An 18,543-nucleotide genomic window follows, 5' to 3' on the forward strand; every position below is an offset into this window, starting at 1 on the left:
TTAAGGTGCTTAAAACAGAAATATCTCAAAAGGCTTTAAACAACTTTAAATTCCATATACATTCGCATTTTATATTCTTTATGATAAAACTCGAACAGTACCTATACCTTGCTCGAGTGGGACAAGTTTGAACTAATGAAACAAGCCAGCAGGTCCCCACGTTTGGCCGTAAATGTACATAAAGTGTACAACCTTAGAAAACAAAAATCTAGTGACTTTAAATAGTTTTCCTCCGAGGTGGCCAAATATTGCTGTCAGACATGACGATAGTTATCAATATTTTTTTAATTCTGATTTCGAATAAAGATGATGAAAACATAATAGCATGTGTTAACGATTTTTCTTACAGTCTCTATTTCAAGGCAAATATGTGACTATATTATCTCCTGTACCGTGTTATGGTGACCATTTATGCGTACTGAAGATCGTCGATTAAGCAAATTCGTAAAATCTATAAGAAATATTATTATATGCTCGTTTTTTCTCCGTTAACTTTACATTGTCAGAATCGTGCAATAGTACCCGATATTCACGTGCATAAAATAACTACTTTCTATTGTAAACAAACAATGGACGCAGACGCCAGCAATTTTGATTTGTAAACAAATCATGTACACTCGCGTAGCAGGCGCTTTACGTTGTGGTTGTTTAAATTTGTTTCTAAATGAAGCAAAGCAGATGTTTCGTGGACTGCGACATACCAGCTGTTTTGGCACATTCAGCGTTAACTTTTTTGATACAATGTTTCGGATTTAGGCTAGCTATACAGGACACACGGTACTAATGGTATGGAAAAATGGGAACCAGCCTGGAAATGGGTGAACCTAAAATAGAGTATATATAGGTTTGGCTGACCAGGATTGGTTAATAATGTAAGTTATGTTGTAGGAAAAAGAACTTTTTGAGAGCTTATGTTAGTTGTAAATAAACAAAATGTAGAGAAATTGTTTATTGATGGAATTTCAGTCCTTTAACAGTCTTGAGTTTGGAACACTCATTACTAAAATTAGCACCTGACTCTTTGGTGCGGAATTGAAAGCTTATGTTTCAAACACATGCAGGTCCAGAAAATTCCGCTGCTCATATTCTTTCCTCTACACAGAAGCTGACATCCAGGTTTCATCTATACTGATAAATATAGGTTTGATCATGAGCACTCAAAAATATTAAGTCATTTAATTTTTAAAATCATGGGGTTTGCATAGGTTTACTATGGAAACTGAATTAGTACCGTGAGTCCTACAACAGACGCAAGAAAGGGTCCTTACAAATAACATACACGTGACAAGGCATATACCGTCTTCTTTAGCTGGTGATAAGAATGGCAACAAATATACTTACAGTTTTACATCCTAAATTTCCTCAAAATGTAATTTCTTAGTTCCGCAAATCCGAATTACATGAGCCATGTCATATGTTCTCAATCTTGATTACACATTTCGAAATTGTACTGTAATTTCGAATAAAAATGCAATTATATCCTCCTTACTGCACTCAAAATGAAATAAGCATTACATTCAATAGCGTCTTTTTGATAATTGCAGTTGAAAAACTACATGTTTTCCCCCATTATGATTTCAAACATTCAATGACAAACAGAAACACATTTGCAGATGTCAACACGCTTCTCCCTCGCTTCTTCAATCCAACGTATTTCATGTGGAATTGTCACATATAAATCCAGTCTTTAATCACGAAATTTCGTAGAATCGAAAAAAATTACCAAAATCTATTCATTCTAGATCAAATGGAAAAGTTGTTGCAATGGGCATTGATTCACAATATGACTCCAAATTTCAATTTTAACTAGACACGCCATTTTCGTTCAAATTTGTCTGGGCGGAGTTATGTGCGCAGTAATAATGTTGCTTTTGTGTAATCATGAATCTGCGCTTGTGTATTTAGTTTGGAATTCGGCATACATTCAGTTACTTTGTTTCTTGTAGTGTATTTTGTTGATATAATTAAGCATTAGGTAGAATAAAAAATTAGCATATAATAAAAAGGTTACTGCATTTGTATGGGAAAATATTAACTCGTTTTGTCCGATGGATATACTGCACTCTCAAGGTCGTGCAGTATTTCCATTCGAAAAACTCGTTCGTTTTTTCCCATACAAATGAAGTAACCTATAAATACTACAAAGTAAGGTTTCAGTAAATATAGATTTTCATTCACATTTTACGTGTAACATCACCTCTTTGTCGATGACGTTTCTTAGACAGATCATTTTATTTCAGTAAAGGCAAAATGTAACATGGAATCAGGGAAAATCGGAAAGAATTTTGACTGAGAATGATAACTAAGTTTTATTAATATTTTTAAACTATGGACACAGCAATCAATGCAGAATCAATAAAAATTCAACGCACAGTCGATTTCTTAAGCGTGATATGGAATTATGTTTTAAATAACTTCAAAAAGAGTGTTGTTGTTGTTGTTGTAAGGTTTAACGCCATTTTTCAGCACAAGATAGGCTATACATGGCGGCCAGTACAAATGGTGGAGGAAGAACCCGGGAAATCCCCGGAAAGAACCACCGACCCACGAGAAGCTACTGGCAAGCTTTCTCACATAACCACATTAGCCGAATCCGAGACTCGAACTCATGCAGACAGAGGTGAGATGGCAGTGATCCGTAACAGTGAGCGCTTCAGACCACTCTGCCACTCGGGGCCCCTTCAAAAAGAGTGTAACAGTAAGTATAACAGTATGACAATTAGTATAACAGCATATCAGTAAGTATAACAGTATAACAATAAGTACAACAGTATAACAGTAAATATAATGTTATTGCACAGCAAGCTGTCAAATTAAATATATAAAAACTGCATATTTTGATTACCATTTCATAAACTACGAGATTCCTAGGTAAAATCGTTTATCGTTTTCTGCTGGTAAGATGAATGTTCTTGTCACACTGAATAAAATTCATTATGTCATAGTCCAAGTTCAAATATGGGCGAGGACATTCGAGTGCGATACAAAAGGAATATCAGTTTGATAAGATATTAACTGCATACATCTATTTAAAATCATCTCGATAAACTAAATCAGCTTTCTTGTGTGACTGGATGATCCTCTTCTTATAAAATTTCTGGTGTGTCTGGTTGGTTATCATCTTACAGCTTTCTTGTATTTCTCGTTGATTCTCATCTTACAGCTTTCTGGCGTGTTACGTATATTTGATTTAATTTAATTGTCTGTTTTTAAGTTTTAAATTTTTTATTTTTAATTTCGTTACATGTTAAGGTAATGTAATTTTGTTTACTAGGAATTTGATATTTATCAAAAAATAGTTTGACCTTGACTCTTCAGTTGTAAACACCTAAAGCTGACATAGTTCCCGACGTTGATTTAGAAATCAGTGAGAGAAGTAAATAACTTTTTATACAAAATTTTATTCTCGGTGTAAAATGATTGCTTTTTATCAAGGCTATACTGGTGTTACGTGATTTTTTTAATGTAAACAACCTCCATTTCGCAACTCTGGGCTTTCCGAAATTGCGCATTAGGTAGTTCTAATAGTGATGTTTAGAGAAAGACATGTCAGTTGGGGGTTTTCTTTACACTGGAAAGTGTCTGTTGTGTCAATTTTGAGTTATAATTTGTATTCAAATTATTTAGATTCTAAAAGATTAATTCCTTTTCCTGGATATATTTGAGTGCTCATACAGAATTCTTGGACAAAGACATTTATTTAAATTGTATTCTGAAATTCAAATACCAGAATATTATTGGCTGTGGAATTTAAAAAAAGAACTGTATACGATACAGCACCATACTGACTGCATGACCACTCCGGTGGCCTAGTGGTTCGAGAGTCCGCCTCAGATGCGGGAGGTCGCGGGTTCGAACCCCGGCCGAGTCATACCAGAGACTTATAAAAGTGGTACTAACAGTTGCCTAGCTTGGTACTCTGCATTAAGAAGTTAGTGTTAGGTCTGGTCAGGATAATGTGACTGGGTGGGACATCATGCTACATGTCTGTGGCATGATGCCCCAGTGCTAGACGTCACTACAAACTGTCACGCTGCAGACATCGTAGCGATATGACTCAACAATTGTTAAAGCTACGTTAAATGTTGTTGTTGTTGTGGGGTTTAACGCCATTTTTCAGCACGATAGGCTATACATGGCGGCTAGTATTAATGGTGGAGGAAGAACCCGAAAAACCCCGGAAAGAACCACCGACCCACGAGAAGCTACTGGCAAGCTTTCTCACATGCCCACATTGGCTGAATCTTAGACTCGAACCGCCGCAGACAGAGGTGAGATGGCAGTGATCCTTAACGAAGAGCGCTTTAGACCACTCGGCCACTCGGGGCCCCCGCTACGTTAAATAAATCTCTCTCTCTCCTTTTCTCTCACGCGCGCGCGTACACACACACACGTCATCGCCTTCCATTTTGGATTCTACGTCGGGACTCGAACTTGAATTCATTAGAACATTTCATTTGAAGGACCTCTAAAATATAATTCGTGGATTATTCTGGGAATATTTTTGGTTTTGATTCTTAAAACCGTAAGTTCTTATTTTTTATTTTTATAGTGTTTTTCCAGGGAAATAAGTTGTTTGTTAAATTTTTCAAAACTTGTCGTTTTCACTCTTTCTTTTGTTACTGTTTATTCCAGCCTAACAACAGTAACATAAGATGTGTGTCTGGTTGATTGTCATCTTACAGCTTTCTGGTGTGTCTGGTTGATTCTCATCTTACAGATTTCTGGTGTGTCTGGTTGATTCTCATCTTACAGATTTCTGGTGTGTCTGGTTGATTCTCATCTTACAGATTTCTGGTGTGTCTGGTTGATACTCATCTTACAGATTTCTGGTGTGTCTGGTTGATTCTCATTTTACAGATTTCTGGTGTGTCTGGTTGATACTCATCGTACAGATTTCTGGTGTGTCTGGTTGATTCTCATCTTACAGATTTCTGGTGTGTCTGGTTGATTCTCATCTTACAGATTTCTGGTGTATCTGGTTGATTCTCATCTTACAGATTTCTCCGTAACCTAGATAGCTTTTGACAGTGATTTCAAACAGCGCCATCTACCGTTTTAGATTGCTGGAATCATTATTTTGTACCATGATCCTCCCATGACATGTAGGAATTTAGTTTTGAATGACAAATGGCTATTTATAAAGATTTAAAAAAAAAAAAAAAAAAAAAAAAAACATAATTAAAGTTAATAACAAACATACAAGGTTCGGGTGGAAGATCCCTTTTATTACATAACTTGTTCTTTACCTGACGATACATTTATACACTAAATCTTTCAAAGACACTGGTTATCTTAAATATTTGGACCTCTCCTAAACACCACGATACCAATCGCAAGTTGAATTGCATCTAAATCGGGGAAACTTTTGTGTACGTATTACAAAAAATAATTTGATAACATTTATCTTATCTAAATGATTAGATAGCATGAGTTGTATTGGTGAAATCTGCACTGTGTATTTTCGGACGAGTGAAACGAAATCAATATATGCATAGATTTAATTAGTTTCGGAAATAAAATACAAAATGCACTTTTATGAACATTATAACATAATTTTCACCAATACTTATAAATATTGATTTTCCAGGATAGGAATTATCATCCAGCTGAAATAAACAAAGCACAATCTCTCTAACACTGATGAATGATCAGAAGTTTTTCATGAATTTATTATTAATAAAAACTATTACAAATTAGTCAGTTCTTGGGGGGGGGGGGTCATGAAAATATTGCAAGAATCGAGCACACTGTTACTGTCTTAAATGTGTCAAGATTGACTGGCCACGCCCTTCCAACAAAGTCATGGATATTTTGCCCATCTGTGCGTATGTCCATATACTATATTGCCCGCAACTCATCAGACGATGGGGTATGATACGGGATGGTTTATAAAACGCGAAAACGTCTAATTAAATGCAATGTTCTGCTGAAGAGGTGTCGTCAAATACGAATTTAGTCAGAATTAGGGATGAGAACGAAGGATTTATTATTGTTTCATACTACATTGGTCACAACAGAGATAACGCAGTATGGAGCTGACTTACGTTAATTTAGGTCAAGCTTTTGGCATGATTTCTTTTCCCTCAAACAATGGCATAAAGTGATTTTAGACTACTTGTTATTTCACACACACACACACACACACTATCTTCATTCTTCTCAACAGCAGAAAATATTAACATGAATATCTGACATTTATGTCGTCTATCATTATCGAAAAGCAGAATAATTTTTAGAAATCCCATCTTTTGAACAACTGTAGATAAAGACCGGCTATTGATGTTAGTACAAGCCGTAACATTCTTGATTGTCTCCCTTTTACTTTGCTACCATTACATTTTAAGAAAGGAATGAAAGTCCCGAACCTAAAAATATGAAGAAGTTGAATTGATCTCTGAGAGAAACAATTTTTTTTGTACATTAAACAACAATAACATGAATTATTATTCTTTTTATATTATTATTATTATTATTATTACAAACCTATTACTCTTATTGTTATTATTATAGCATTATAACATTCTCAATGTACACTATTGAATCAGTTGATGTGAAAGAAATAATCGGTAAGTCAATATTTTCCCGTTAAGTTACATCGAAGACGGACCCTTACACACAATAAAATAGTTAAGTTGCCACATGTAAAACAAATAAGCAGTTTTATTAAAGTATAAATAAAGTATCCAGGCGTTTAAGATATAAAATTAAAAAAATGCCTGTGCGAGAACTGGCTAAAGCTGTCTCTAGAAAGGCACGTTAAAACAACGAGTAAAATCCATCGCTAGTTTGCCTTGCAGATGACCACATCTCCTATAATGAACAAGCTCAAGAATCATACGATTGTGCAATTAATAAATTTTGTTTCCTTAAAATGAAACTTACAAGAAGATTTAAATGAAGCCTTGATACTGTAACAAATCGATGAAGTAGTATTACAGACAGATGGACGGGGTAACGGACAGAAAATAATCATAGCAAATCCCCTTGTAGTTCAGACGTACATAAGGTAGACTTTAAGAACCATCTAAGGATTAGTGACTTTACTGAGGCAAAGCAAATAATTTATCCATAATGTTATAATTTAAGTTCTCTTGTATCAATCAAATTCGATTTACCTTCATTTAAGTAGCTGATTTATATATATATATATATATATATATATATATATATATATATATATATATATATATATATATATATATATATATATATATATATATATAGGGTTGGGTTGGTCTTTATATGCTCCATTATTCTACTAGTTTAATGTATATTATTTCACAGAACTCTCATGTTACCGACGTAAATGGTTAAAACAAAGAAGTATGGTCAGAGTTCAAACAAACTTTTTGAAGTAATTATTTGCATGTGACCTTATATGAAGACATATCAGTTTGGACGTCATACTTCGGTACTGTAGCCCTTTCTTGGGTTGAATTTGTACTGTAGTATTTATAGAATTAACCTTGAGGTCGAATACACAGTTTACCTGACGCTTAACAATGCAAGAGATAAACACTCTGTGCCATGTTAAATTGGTTTAATGACGGTAGTGTAATACTTTCCTTCCTTTGTCGTGTGTAAATTTAGGGTCACAGCGATAATTTGTTTAGAACAAGAACTGTGCTTATTGTGTACCTTTTGACGTTTACAAAGGCAGAATGTATTTTGTTCTGCCAAAAGCACCAAACAATCGTATTTTCAATCTATTATTAAATGTGAATATAGTATTATTTGTGCCTTCTTTCATCTTTAGAATTGTAGATGCCCATACAAATGTGATTCACAATTGAACTATCTTCTACAGTCTAGAGTATTTAAAGTTCTAATATTCGCACCCTCTCCATCAAAAACAGTTGTTATGATTTGTCACAAACAAATATTCAAATTTTGACCTCACATTACCTTTATTGTATATTAAATATCGTGACAAAAAGCCAAGTCTTGCCATTGCTTCTACCGTTTACTTGTTCTTGCCCCGAAAAAAAACAACAAGACACGAGATAAAATCAGTTCTGGATTTATTTTTATTCTTCCATTAATTTTTTTATTTAGATTAGTACTCTCTGGTCTTAAAATAAGTAATAAAAAAGAGTGAGAAACAACAAGCTATGTAAAATTCAACAAATAATTTATTTTCCTAGAATACAATGTGAGAATTAAAACAAATAAAGAAAAAGAACTTGCGTTATTGCGAAATAAATCCCGAATAATCTTAGAATTACAGACGCAAGTCCTAATAATTAAAGTTCTGAATAAACTTTAGTGGAAATTTGAATTAAATCCAACACTGAAGGCGTTGATATCCCTGCGATGACCCGTATAATGCTGTTGTGCCAACATTCTTTTGTTGGATCACAATAATTCAATCCAAGAATCAAATCCTTAATTTAAAGTTTAGTATAAATTCAAGTATCTACTTCCAAGAATGTTAACTTGAACAGCACGTTGTATTTCCAGAGAAGAATTAACTGAATTAAATAATTTGAAGAAGTAAATTACAGTCCAAATGAATTACTGGACACAACATAATACAATTGATTCTGCCAAGATTTTAAAGCACGAATGAATTATTTGTCCAGTAAAACGATTATATAGTCTACCACCTGACCACAGATCACAATTAACATTTTCTGTATAAAAAAGCATTATCTAATGGAAAAGAACCTTCTATTAGGTTCATAATGTGTACAAGATAAAAATCTTAGTTATAATTAGAAGTCTGTAACTAAAATCTTAATAGAAATGTGTAGTAAACAACATCTACACCCTACAATTCATGGAGAATTTCCAAAGTTCAAGACTCTGAGATAAACATGTTTACTACAAAACCGAAATCGAACATTCAGGTCAGGTAGAAAATGAACTTGATTTTGGACAACGTCTTTCTTGACCAATATACAATGTCACATTATCAACTGCATATAATAAAATGGATTTTTTTATATATAAAAAAATAAGAAAACTGAAAAACAACGTAAATTAAATATACATAACACTTATTTTTCCAAAGATCTTGCTCTTCGCTCTTTATTTGCAAATAATACGATGACAAAATTTGACGGGGAAAGGTCGACAAAGCAATACCAGTCTGAAAGATTCCCCTATAATATGAAGATTACTGTTTGTATACGATTTTAAATGCTGTGGCTTGCTTTCATAATAATTAAGAGACTGAGTTGTAATTATACTTCGTTTTGGCAGACCAATAAATATTTTAAAGTCAGTATTTGTTTTACAAGTTTTTAGTACTGATTTGCTTTTATATCAAGAAAGACTTCTGAATTTTGTACTTATTGATTTTTAAGTACTTTTTGTCAGCAACAGTTTGTGAAAAGCACATGGTCATGCCTATACCGTCAATTAGGGACCTGAAATATAAACATGTATATTGTTCAAAGGTTTTATTTTTTCCTTTCATAATCCTCAAATCGCGTGTTATTGTTTTCATCTCAGTTTGACACAGGATTTGAAGGCTCATTGGTATCCTTTTTCGTCTTTGAATAGTCTCGGACTGCCCATTGTCATATAGAATTTACAGGCAGGAGCCTGGTCTGAACAAAGCTAGATCTTCACCCCATTGTGTGACTGTTTACATCAGACGATTGCATGTTGATCTTTTTCCTTAAGCATAACAGTATGTTGACATCAATAAAATTATGACGTCATAACGAGCATGACGTTAATATACCATCCAGTGATCATCAACAAAAATGAACTTAACATTATTTTTTCTGAAAATATGAGTTTTGTTCTTTTACCTTGAAGTTGTGAATAGACAGGCTTTATTATTATATTTAATTTTATTTTCATTAGTCAACGCTCACTGTGCCATCTAGCGCTCAAAATATGGGGCACATCGTTGTCATTTCCGTCTGTCTTAACCGGGCCCTGGTTTGGTGTTACATATTATTCTTCGAACATAGTACAGTTCTAAATTGTCTTGTAATAAACATAGTACAGTTCTAAATTATCTTGTAATAAACATAGTACAGTTCTAAATTGTCTTGTAATAAACATAGTACAGTTCTAAATTGTCTTGTAATAGACATAGTACAGTTCTAAATTGTCTTGTAATAAACACAGTACAGTTCTAAATTGTCTTGTAATAAACATAGTACAATTCTAAATTGTCTTGTAATTTACAAGTAGGTAGAATAGGTAGAAGTACCATACACATGTGGAACTGAAATAATCTCTATCGTTCCATTGAAAATTTATTTTTAAAACAGCGTTTTTCTCTGTTACTCTGAATCCAGTCACGTTTTCCGTTTATTGCAGTGATTTTATATATATATATATATATATATATATATATATATATATATATATATATATATATATATATATATATATATATATATATATATATATATATATATATATATATATATATACATACATACATACATACATACATCTATATATATATATATATATATATATATATATATATATATATATATATATATATATATATATATATATATATACATGATGTCTACTGTCATGAACAGTTTAACAATGAATTATTTTTTTATAAACCACAACTGTTTGAAACAGCAGGTCAAAGTTTTAGTACAACAATCCAATACAATGAGTCTTTAAAAGAAGGATGGCGATTGAAATGTCACATCCGGATGAAATACTGTACCACTCCCTCGTTTGCCTTAACCGATTCATCTGATTTTTTTTATTTTTTCTTTGGTCCTTGAAGATTGTAATTAAAAAGTCTTAAAGCTAAAACAAATTTCATTGTCCAGGTTCATCGATATAAATTAATATGAAGCCCTCGTGCCAGTTGTACCAATTAATCCTATATCGGAATACAGTTCATATTCATGCGTGCGGAAAAACGCGGAGAGAGAGATAAGATTATACGGCAGTTCTTCCCCATGTATAACAATGGTATGCCTTAGGTAGACAGATATAGATGAATAAATATGTATTTGTAGATATATTTCAAGAATTCTGTATTGTGTAACACAGTGTTCTGTTTGCCCCAGGATGTAAGTCTTAGAATAAATATGATCGCCTCACCCTGATTATAGTTATATTTATCGGCAACTCAGGTATCAGGTATTCTTGGCTGGTTTGTATCATTACATTTCGGACTTGAAATAAAAAATGATTATTTTTCCCATAAAATGTCACAAGCCGTCGAACAGGGACCTTATCTTGGGTATTCGATAACTAATAGATCAGCGATATATGTTTTTCGACTTTTACGTACTGTATTGACCTTACGATTTGAATCAGTTATTATATTATATGAGGTTTGTTATGTAGGATTGCTTGTATCCTTACATCCACCTGTAACACGGTCTTATCAGCGCAACTGTCACGGTGTTTTGCGTAGACTGGCATGAGACGTTGTACATATTATGCCATTATCCAATGATGAACATGTTGATAAATAAATGCGTTCGCGTAATGACGGTAAGAGGTATCGCTCATTTTAAGTTATGGTTGAAGTGTACAACAGAATCTTGAGAACATATCTACTCTCGCAGTTTCTTTACGGAGTACTCTTAACTGGTATATATTACTCTAGTCGTCTGAGAAAGGGCATATTAAAAACAAAGCAACGACAACAACAGCAACAAACAAACTTACAACTGTTCACCTGTAATTTTTGTCAGAGTTAATGCTGTAAATTGTAAATATAAAGGTCTATCTATATATACAGCCACTAGGCTACCGGAGCTGTCCATTGTGGTAGGTGTGTTATGGTTGGGGTGGGATGCTCCTAATATTCTATTTAAATTATTATGCAAGACATGCTCGAGTTTGATTGGAAGTTAAATTAGTGAAAGATGGATGTAAAGCTCCGAGCCCCCAGTTACGTACTAAACAATCCTAGTAATTAAGTATACATACTACACATAATTACAATTGCAATGCTGTAAAATTCTGCAAAAATCAAGCAAATAACTTACTGACCTTTACGAAGCTTTGTCTTTCCTTAGAATCTCCTCTTTAAGTTTTACCGCCAAATTACGAGTGGCTTCCTTGAAGTAACCCTATTCCTCAGCAATCTGCCTAGGTGCAATTCTTTGCTTGCGAGGTACGAAGTTATCATTCGGATCGAAATTATTATCACAATTCCGATTGGGTATCGCTATGACATGATCCAATCAAACTTAGCGGACAATGTCCTTCTCGCTGTGTCCACGTGGGAACGGATTTAGAGCACGTCCTGGTCCCTCGCGGGTTCCTCTTATCTTAGGACTAAGCTGTAACACATAGGTGGGAAGTGGCGCGATCCAACGCCTGTGCCGATTCAAGATGTCTGGTCTTCTCTCTGGTCACGGTTACCTTGCGATTAAGAGATTATTTATAGCCTGCGGCAAAGTTTAGAAATCAAAACACGGCTTGTAATAATTCCTTAGTTTATACACGACTTACGAACTGGGACTGAGCAAACGTGACAATATTAATACTACTACTGTTGCTACTACTACTACTACTACTACTACTACTACTACTAATAATAATAATAATAATAATAATAATAATAATAATAATAAAAATGAGGAAGATAAAAGATGAATGCTGACCACTCATTTTAGATTTTGAAGTAAAGTGCAGAACACACAAAGTACAATACATCGTACGACACTTTTCCTATTTTTGATATTTTACATTATTTAAAAAACGTTCAGATTTCAAGAGGTTGCGGACTGAGTTAGGGGTGAAAAACGTAAGCTTTTATTGCTCAGTATCGTATGTAATCGAGACAAGATGAGCGTGAAATTCGTATTATAACTGTATCAAATTCTGTAAAAGAAATTAAATTTGTATACTTTTTAATGTCTCACTTTTAATAATTCAAAACAATGCTAAAAGTTTGAAATTTTTGGTGAAAACTCAAATAATACATATCAGCTTTCAAGCATTGGGTTATTTGAACTTGGCTGAAATCATAACCTCATAACCAGTTTGAGGAAAAGAACGGAAGGTGATTTCAGGAAAGACTTTGAAGCTAATGAATAAGTATGTATCAGAAAAACATACGAGAGACGAGAAAGAAGAGAACAGTAAGTATGTACAGACGAAAATAACTTTTTTAAATGTCAAAAAGATTCATCAATCGCCCTGAGAACACGTATAGAAAATGAAATAGTGCTGGTCAGTATGAAAATTCAAAGGTCAAATAAACTAAACCAATCTATGTTCTACTGGTTGTATAGTCTTAGAGTTATCTCAATAGTTGTTGCACGAATTCCACACACAATTCAGAACTAAAAACGGTAAAATGATAACTTTATTATACAGAATATGCCTTCATACTGAGGCGGAAAACATCAAGTTGAATGACCTTATTGATTAGCCAAAGAAAAGCATGTATGACGTTCCTCAGGCTAAAAAGGAGCTGTTGGATTAACGGAGTATAATAATAATGATAATAATAATAATAATAATAATAATGAGGACTTTGTATAGCGCATAATCTTTAGAGGCTCTAAGCGTTTTACAACATTAGACAACACACATAAGATAAAAAAACAAATAATGATATGATTACAAAAACAAACACCATGAAATTAGGAAACATTAAAAAAACATGCTGAGAATATTTAAGGTAGGAAACATTATTAGGCCTTTAAGTTTGTTCTTGCAGTCGAAATAAGTGAGTTTTGAGTGCCCTCTTGAATGTGATCATTGTGTCTTTGTATCTAAGTTCAGTGGGCAATTCATTCCACGTTGCTGGGCCCTGGTATGCAAAAGAACGCTGTCCATATGACTTTGTTTTCATAGTGGGAATAATGAGTATACGATTGTCAGAAGAGGATCGTAAGTATCTTGCTGGTGTGTACACATGGGTGAGGTCGGATAGGTATGTTGAACTAGAGTCTGACAGTATGAACTAACCAACACAACAGACACAGCATTTGGTGGATAAAGGGCATAATTATTTATACAGGATTGATTACGATGAAAAGAAAGTTTGTAAAGGAGTTTTAAAAAATGCCTGATGACAGTATTTGAGATCTACACAAATTTCTTATTTAATTACAAGGAACATTACCAGAATGTATGCAGTTGCAAGATGATTAGCATCTTAATGAATAAAATACCACCGACCTTGTACGATGATAAACAATAATTAACATAAACACTACCTTTCTGGGCACGACGGCATACCGCTGCAGTAAAACGCATCTCGCCCATGGCAATGAAAGCAGTATATACCTATGGAATGCCTTTGACACACGGACACAATTACCTTGTAATGAAAGGTCATTTGAATCTCATTAAATATTTGTTTATTTTGATCTGATACATTACATGTACAATATATATTTCTTTCTTACTCCAACGATCACTGTTATGGATTTCTTACAATACATTTATGCATACATTAAAGATAATTGATTTAAGTTCATTGTTTTAAATATTTACCTTCAGTTATCTCTCTCTCTATATATCTCTCTGTGTGTATTGAGCTGCTACATTTAAGACAAGAAATAAATAAATTTAAATGCTAAAATTTATTACACTGAAATCAATACATTAGCTTGATTTCGGAAGCTCACATGAGAAGAAATTTAATTGCTTAGATGTATCCAGAATTACTCCTTGAATATATAAGTCGCTTCTGTTTCAGCCTATATTATTGTTAGTGATATAACTGAAGCCATATACGTCCTTTCTAACTGTAAAAGGACTATACAGATTATCCCAAACAGGAATTTGTTGTAAATACAAGAGAGCCAGAACTATATCACCAGGCTGAAGACTTATTTTCTTCGTATTTATTTCATATCTTAATTTCATTTCTGTCTGAGTAGAGTGAAGATTAATTGTTGCTACTTGACAACTTTGGAAAAATCATATTTGAAATCAGAAACATAGTCAAGAAGAATAATCCTGCAATTCTCATGCAATTAGTTTGTCTTTTAATAACTTCAATGGCCCACGGGCTGTATGTCCTAAAACCTGTTCAAAGGAACTAAAACCAAGTGATTCTTGAACTGACTCCCCAACAGCAGTCAACAACAAATGAACAGCGTCATTCCATTCATTTCCTGTATCGAGGCAATATGACCGATTCAATTTCTCCAAAGACTGATGAAATCTTTCAAAAGCACATTGACTTTCAGGGTTTGAGACCGGTGTTTTGTACTGTTGGATGCCTAATTCATAAGAAAAATTGTGAGAATATTCCAGACATAAAACTTGTCCCTTGGTCAGATTAGACAGATTTGTGAATATAAAAAGTGAATTTTTTTAAATAATTTTTTTAAAAATTAAAACTTTTGCTATAGTTTTAGTTTTAATATTTCTCAAAGAAATTGCCTCAGGAGATCTTGTTGAAGCACACATTATGGTCAACAAGTATTGGCTGCCTGACTTGGTCTTAGGTAAGGGACCGACACAATCTACCATTATTCTGCTAAATGGTTTATCAAATGCAATAATAGGTTGCAGATGAATCTTGGGTCTCTTCTGATTAGGTTTTTTTTAACCAACTGGCAAGTGGGGACAATATCTATAGTATTTAGAGGCATCACTTTTAATTTTCGGTCAATAAATATGATTCAAGATCTTGTTGACTCCTAAATGACCAGCCAATGGTGTTTCATGGGCTAGACTAAGAATTTCCTGTTCATATGAGCTCAGAGTGACAACTTGATAGCTAACTGACCAGTCGTCTCCAGCGGCGGTTACCTCAGGTGGTCTCCATTTTCACGTAAGGATCCCATATTTCACAAAATATCAAAATGGTTCTTGTGTCGCTTCAGCTTCAGCCCTCGGAAACAAACGGGAGATTTCATGATCTTGTTCCTGTTAGTCTTTGTCACCCTGATTCCAAAAGAGACTTAGTAACAAAAAGCAAGTCATTGTGATCAATATCTATTGATTCATCAATTCTGTAAGAAAATATTACCTCATCAAAAGTCTGAAAAATAAATGTGTCGGCTAAAGAAATAATTTCCTTATCAACATGATTCTCAAGAACTCTTTTGCCATACTTCCGGTAGTTTAGCAAGCAGAATATAAATTAGAGATATCATTTTCAATATGATCAACTTTTTTTAACCAAACAAGACTTGTCAGTTACAAATGGATTAAGCACGAGCGTATCACCAGATAGGCTATTGCCTAGTAACAAATGAATACCCTCGATATGTACATAATCACTTCTCCAACTGTCATGCGTCCTGAGGCTAAATCTAATACCAAATTGTCACAATGGAAAAAAATATTTATAAAGCCGAAATATATTCCCTGAATAAGTACACTTTCATTAGAAGAAGACTTCTCAGACTAAGGCGAAGTACCTAATAACAAAAGAATGTTAAAAGCTCACGTGTTCCTTAATATTTTAATAGGGATGGGCTTGGCAGAATCACCAATAAGTCATGTAGAACCTTTCGACATGAATGGTTCTTAATTCTCCACAAAAAACTCAGACTGGGTTTGCTTGACCCCCCAAAAATGTATTGCTTTCATTATAAGACCATGGCCTTGATATCTTTGAAATTAGAACATTTTGAATTGCTCCCTCTTTATCATGCTGCTTATATTTTATCATGTAGCAATCATAAATAATGTGCTCTTTCTTCTTGCAATATGTGCACATACGAAGAGATAAGGATTTCTGATCTGTCATATCAGAAACCTGATTCCTTAGAGTTGTGTCAGACTGAGATTTGGAAGCACTTGTAAGAGAATGAGATGATTTTCTACCAGACAAGTACTTAGAGAAAAACTTATTGACAAATGAAACGTTGCAAGTCCATTCTATAACTTTTTTAATGTAAGATGTCTGAGTTAATTTTAATGTTGTATCAACCTTCATGGCCGACCACACCAATCAAATAGTTGTTCCTTTTCCAAGGCAAATTTGACATGGGTTGGTCCAATTTATCTTCTGTAATTCCTAAAAGTAGTGAAGGGGGGCGATATAGGGACAATGGGACTTATCATTAAAAACACCCCTGGGCCTGTATAGGGACTATGTAAATTTAACATGGAGAAAAATCGTGGGCCTGTATAGGGACAAGGGAAATTAACATGGGAATCTATTTTGGGTCAGTCTAGGGACAAGGGAAATTTAAACATGGGAGAAAAAAAGCAATTCTATGGACAAGGGGAATTGAACATGGGAATAGAGTTTGGGCCTATCTAGGGACTAGGGGAAATGGAACAGGGTCGGGACCCTATTTTAATATGGTCCCGACCTGAGGGGTCTCTATTTTTTTTGTTTTTATTTTAAAAAAATAAAAAATAAAAAAGGGGTAGGCAATTGAAAGTCGATCTCTTTTCAAGACCTATGAGTGGCCCTGAAAAGGGACTTTGGGTTTATGTTAATATGCCCTTAACATAAAGGGCATCTGCGGCATCTTCTTGTCCTCAAGCTGCGTCTTACTGCAGGGCCATAAATCAGAGTCCTCTTGAGGCATCCTTGTCTTTCCACATAGACTCTTTGTATCCACAGACTGGTGTCTGACTTGTGAACAACTGTCCACTTGGATCGGACATACATTAGCATGTCCGTCCTAAACATCATTGAAGAAACAAGGGTGGATGATTCGACTGTGGTCCACATCTTCAGGCGCCGAGAAGAGGTGAATCAATGCAGTGAACTGCGCTTATTTATAGGTAGAGGAAGGATTGAAACGGATTGAGTTCACTGACCAATCCAAACACGCGTTACAAAATTCAGGCCGTCCGCATCAAATCCGAAGAGAACAGTCTGTGACGTCACGTGGTCTATATAGATTCGCTAGCGCCTGTGCGGTGTCAATCCATGCGACAGTGATTCAACATGACGGAAACTCAGAAAACGATCAACTGGGGTGCACCAGCAGTGGAGACCACCCAAGGGAACCCGGACTTACTTTCAGAACAGGTAAATTGGGATTTTGTGGATTTTCTTACCTCGCAAGAATTTGTTCCGGAACCTTCGTCACCTTCATTACCGCACGTGGAGAATTTTAGACAGAGACAGAAAGAAGAATTGGAGAAATTTATACAGCGGCAAAAGGAAGCAGAACAAGCTTTTCTCCTACAGCAACAGCAACAAGAAGAAGAGGTAAGAAAAAAACAAGAAGAAGAAGCAGCAAAGAAACAAGAGGGTGAAAGTCAAATCGTCACGGTACTGTTGGACATTTTAGCGGAGTTAAGAAGTCTGAAACAAATGTATCAGACTTCTTTATCACGACCGAAGAGAATACGACCTTCCCGAGCTAAACACGCTAACCCTGTGACTAAGCCTACCGTACCACCCTTAGTGATTTCAACCAAATCATCATCATCAGAAGTAGGCCTCGGCCGTGGCAAAGGCTTAAGGCAGTTAAAGTTGATTGCTTAAACTCACCTCTACACCAAGATAAAAGGCCCTTTTCGGGGCCACCCACGTCTCTCGAAAAGAGATAGACTTTCAATTGCCAATAATTCAAAAAAAAAAAAAAAAACATTTTACCCCTATAGTACGTGTATATGAGTGCGTGAGTGCAGCTTCTTATTTAAAATCAAAACTCAAAGACACTTACCTTATATAATTAATGTATTCTTTTATCAATAGTT

The sequence above is a fragment of the Sinohyriopsis cumingii genome, chromosome 1 (genome assembly GCF_028554795.1).
Source record: "Sinohyriopsis cumingii isolate HCF-2022 chromosome 1, ASM2855479v2, whole genome shotgun sequence".
NCBI classification, from domain to species: domain Eukaryota; kingdom Metazoa; phylum Mollusca; class Bivalvia; order Unionida; family Unionidae; genus Sinohyriopsis; species Sinohyriopsis cumingii.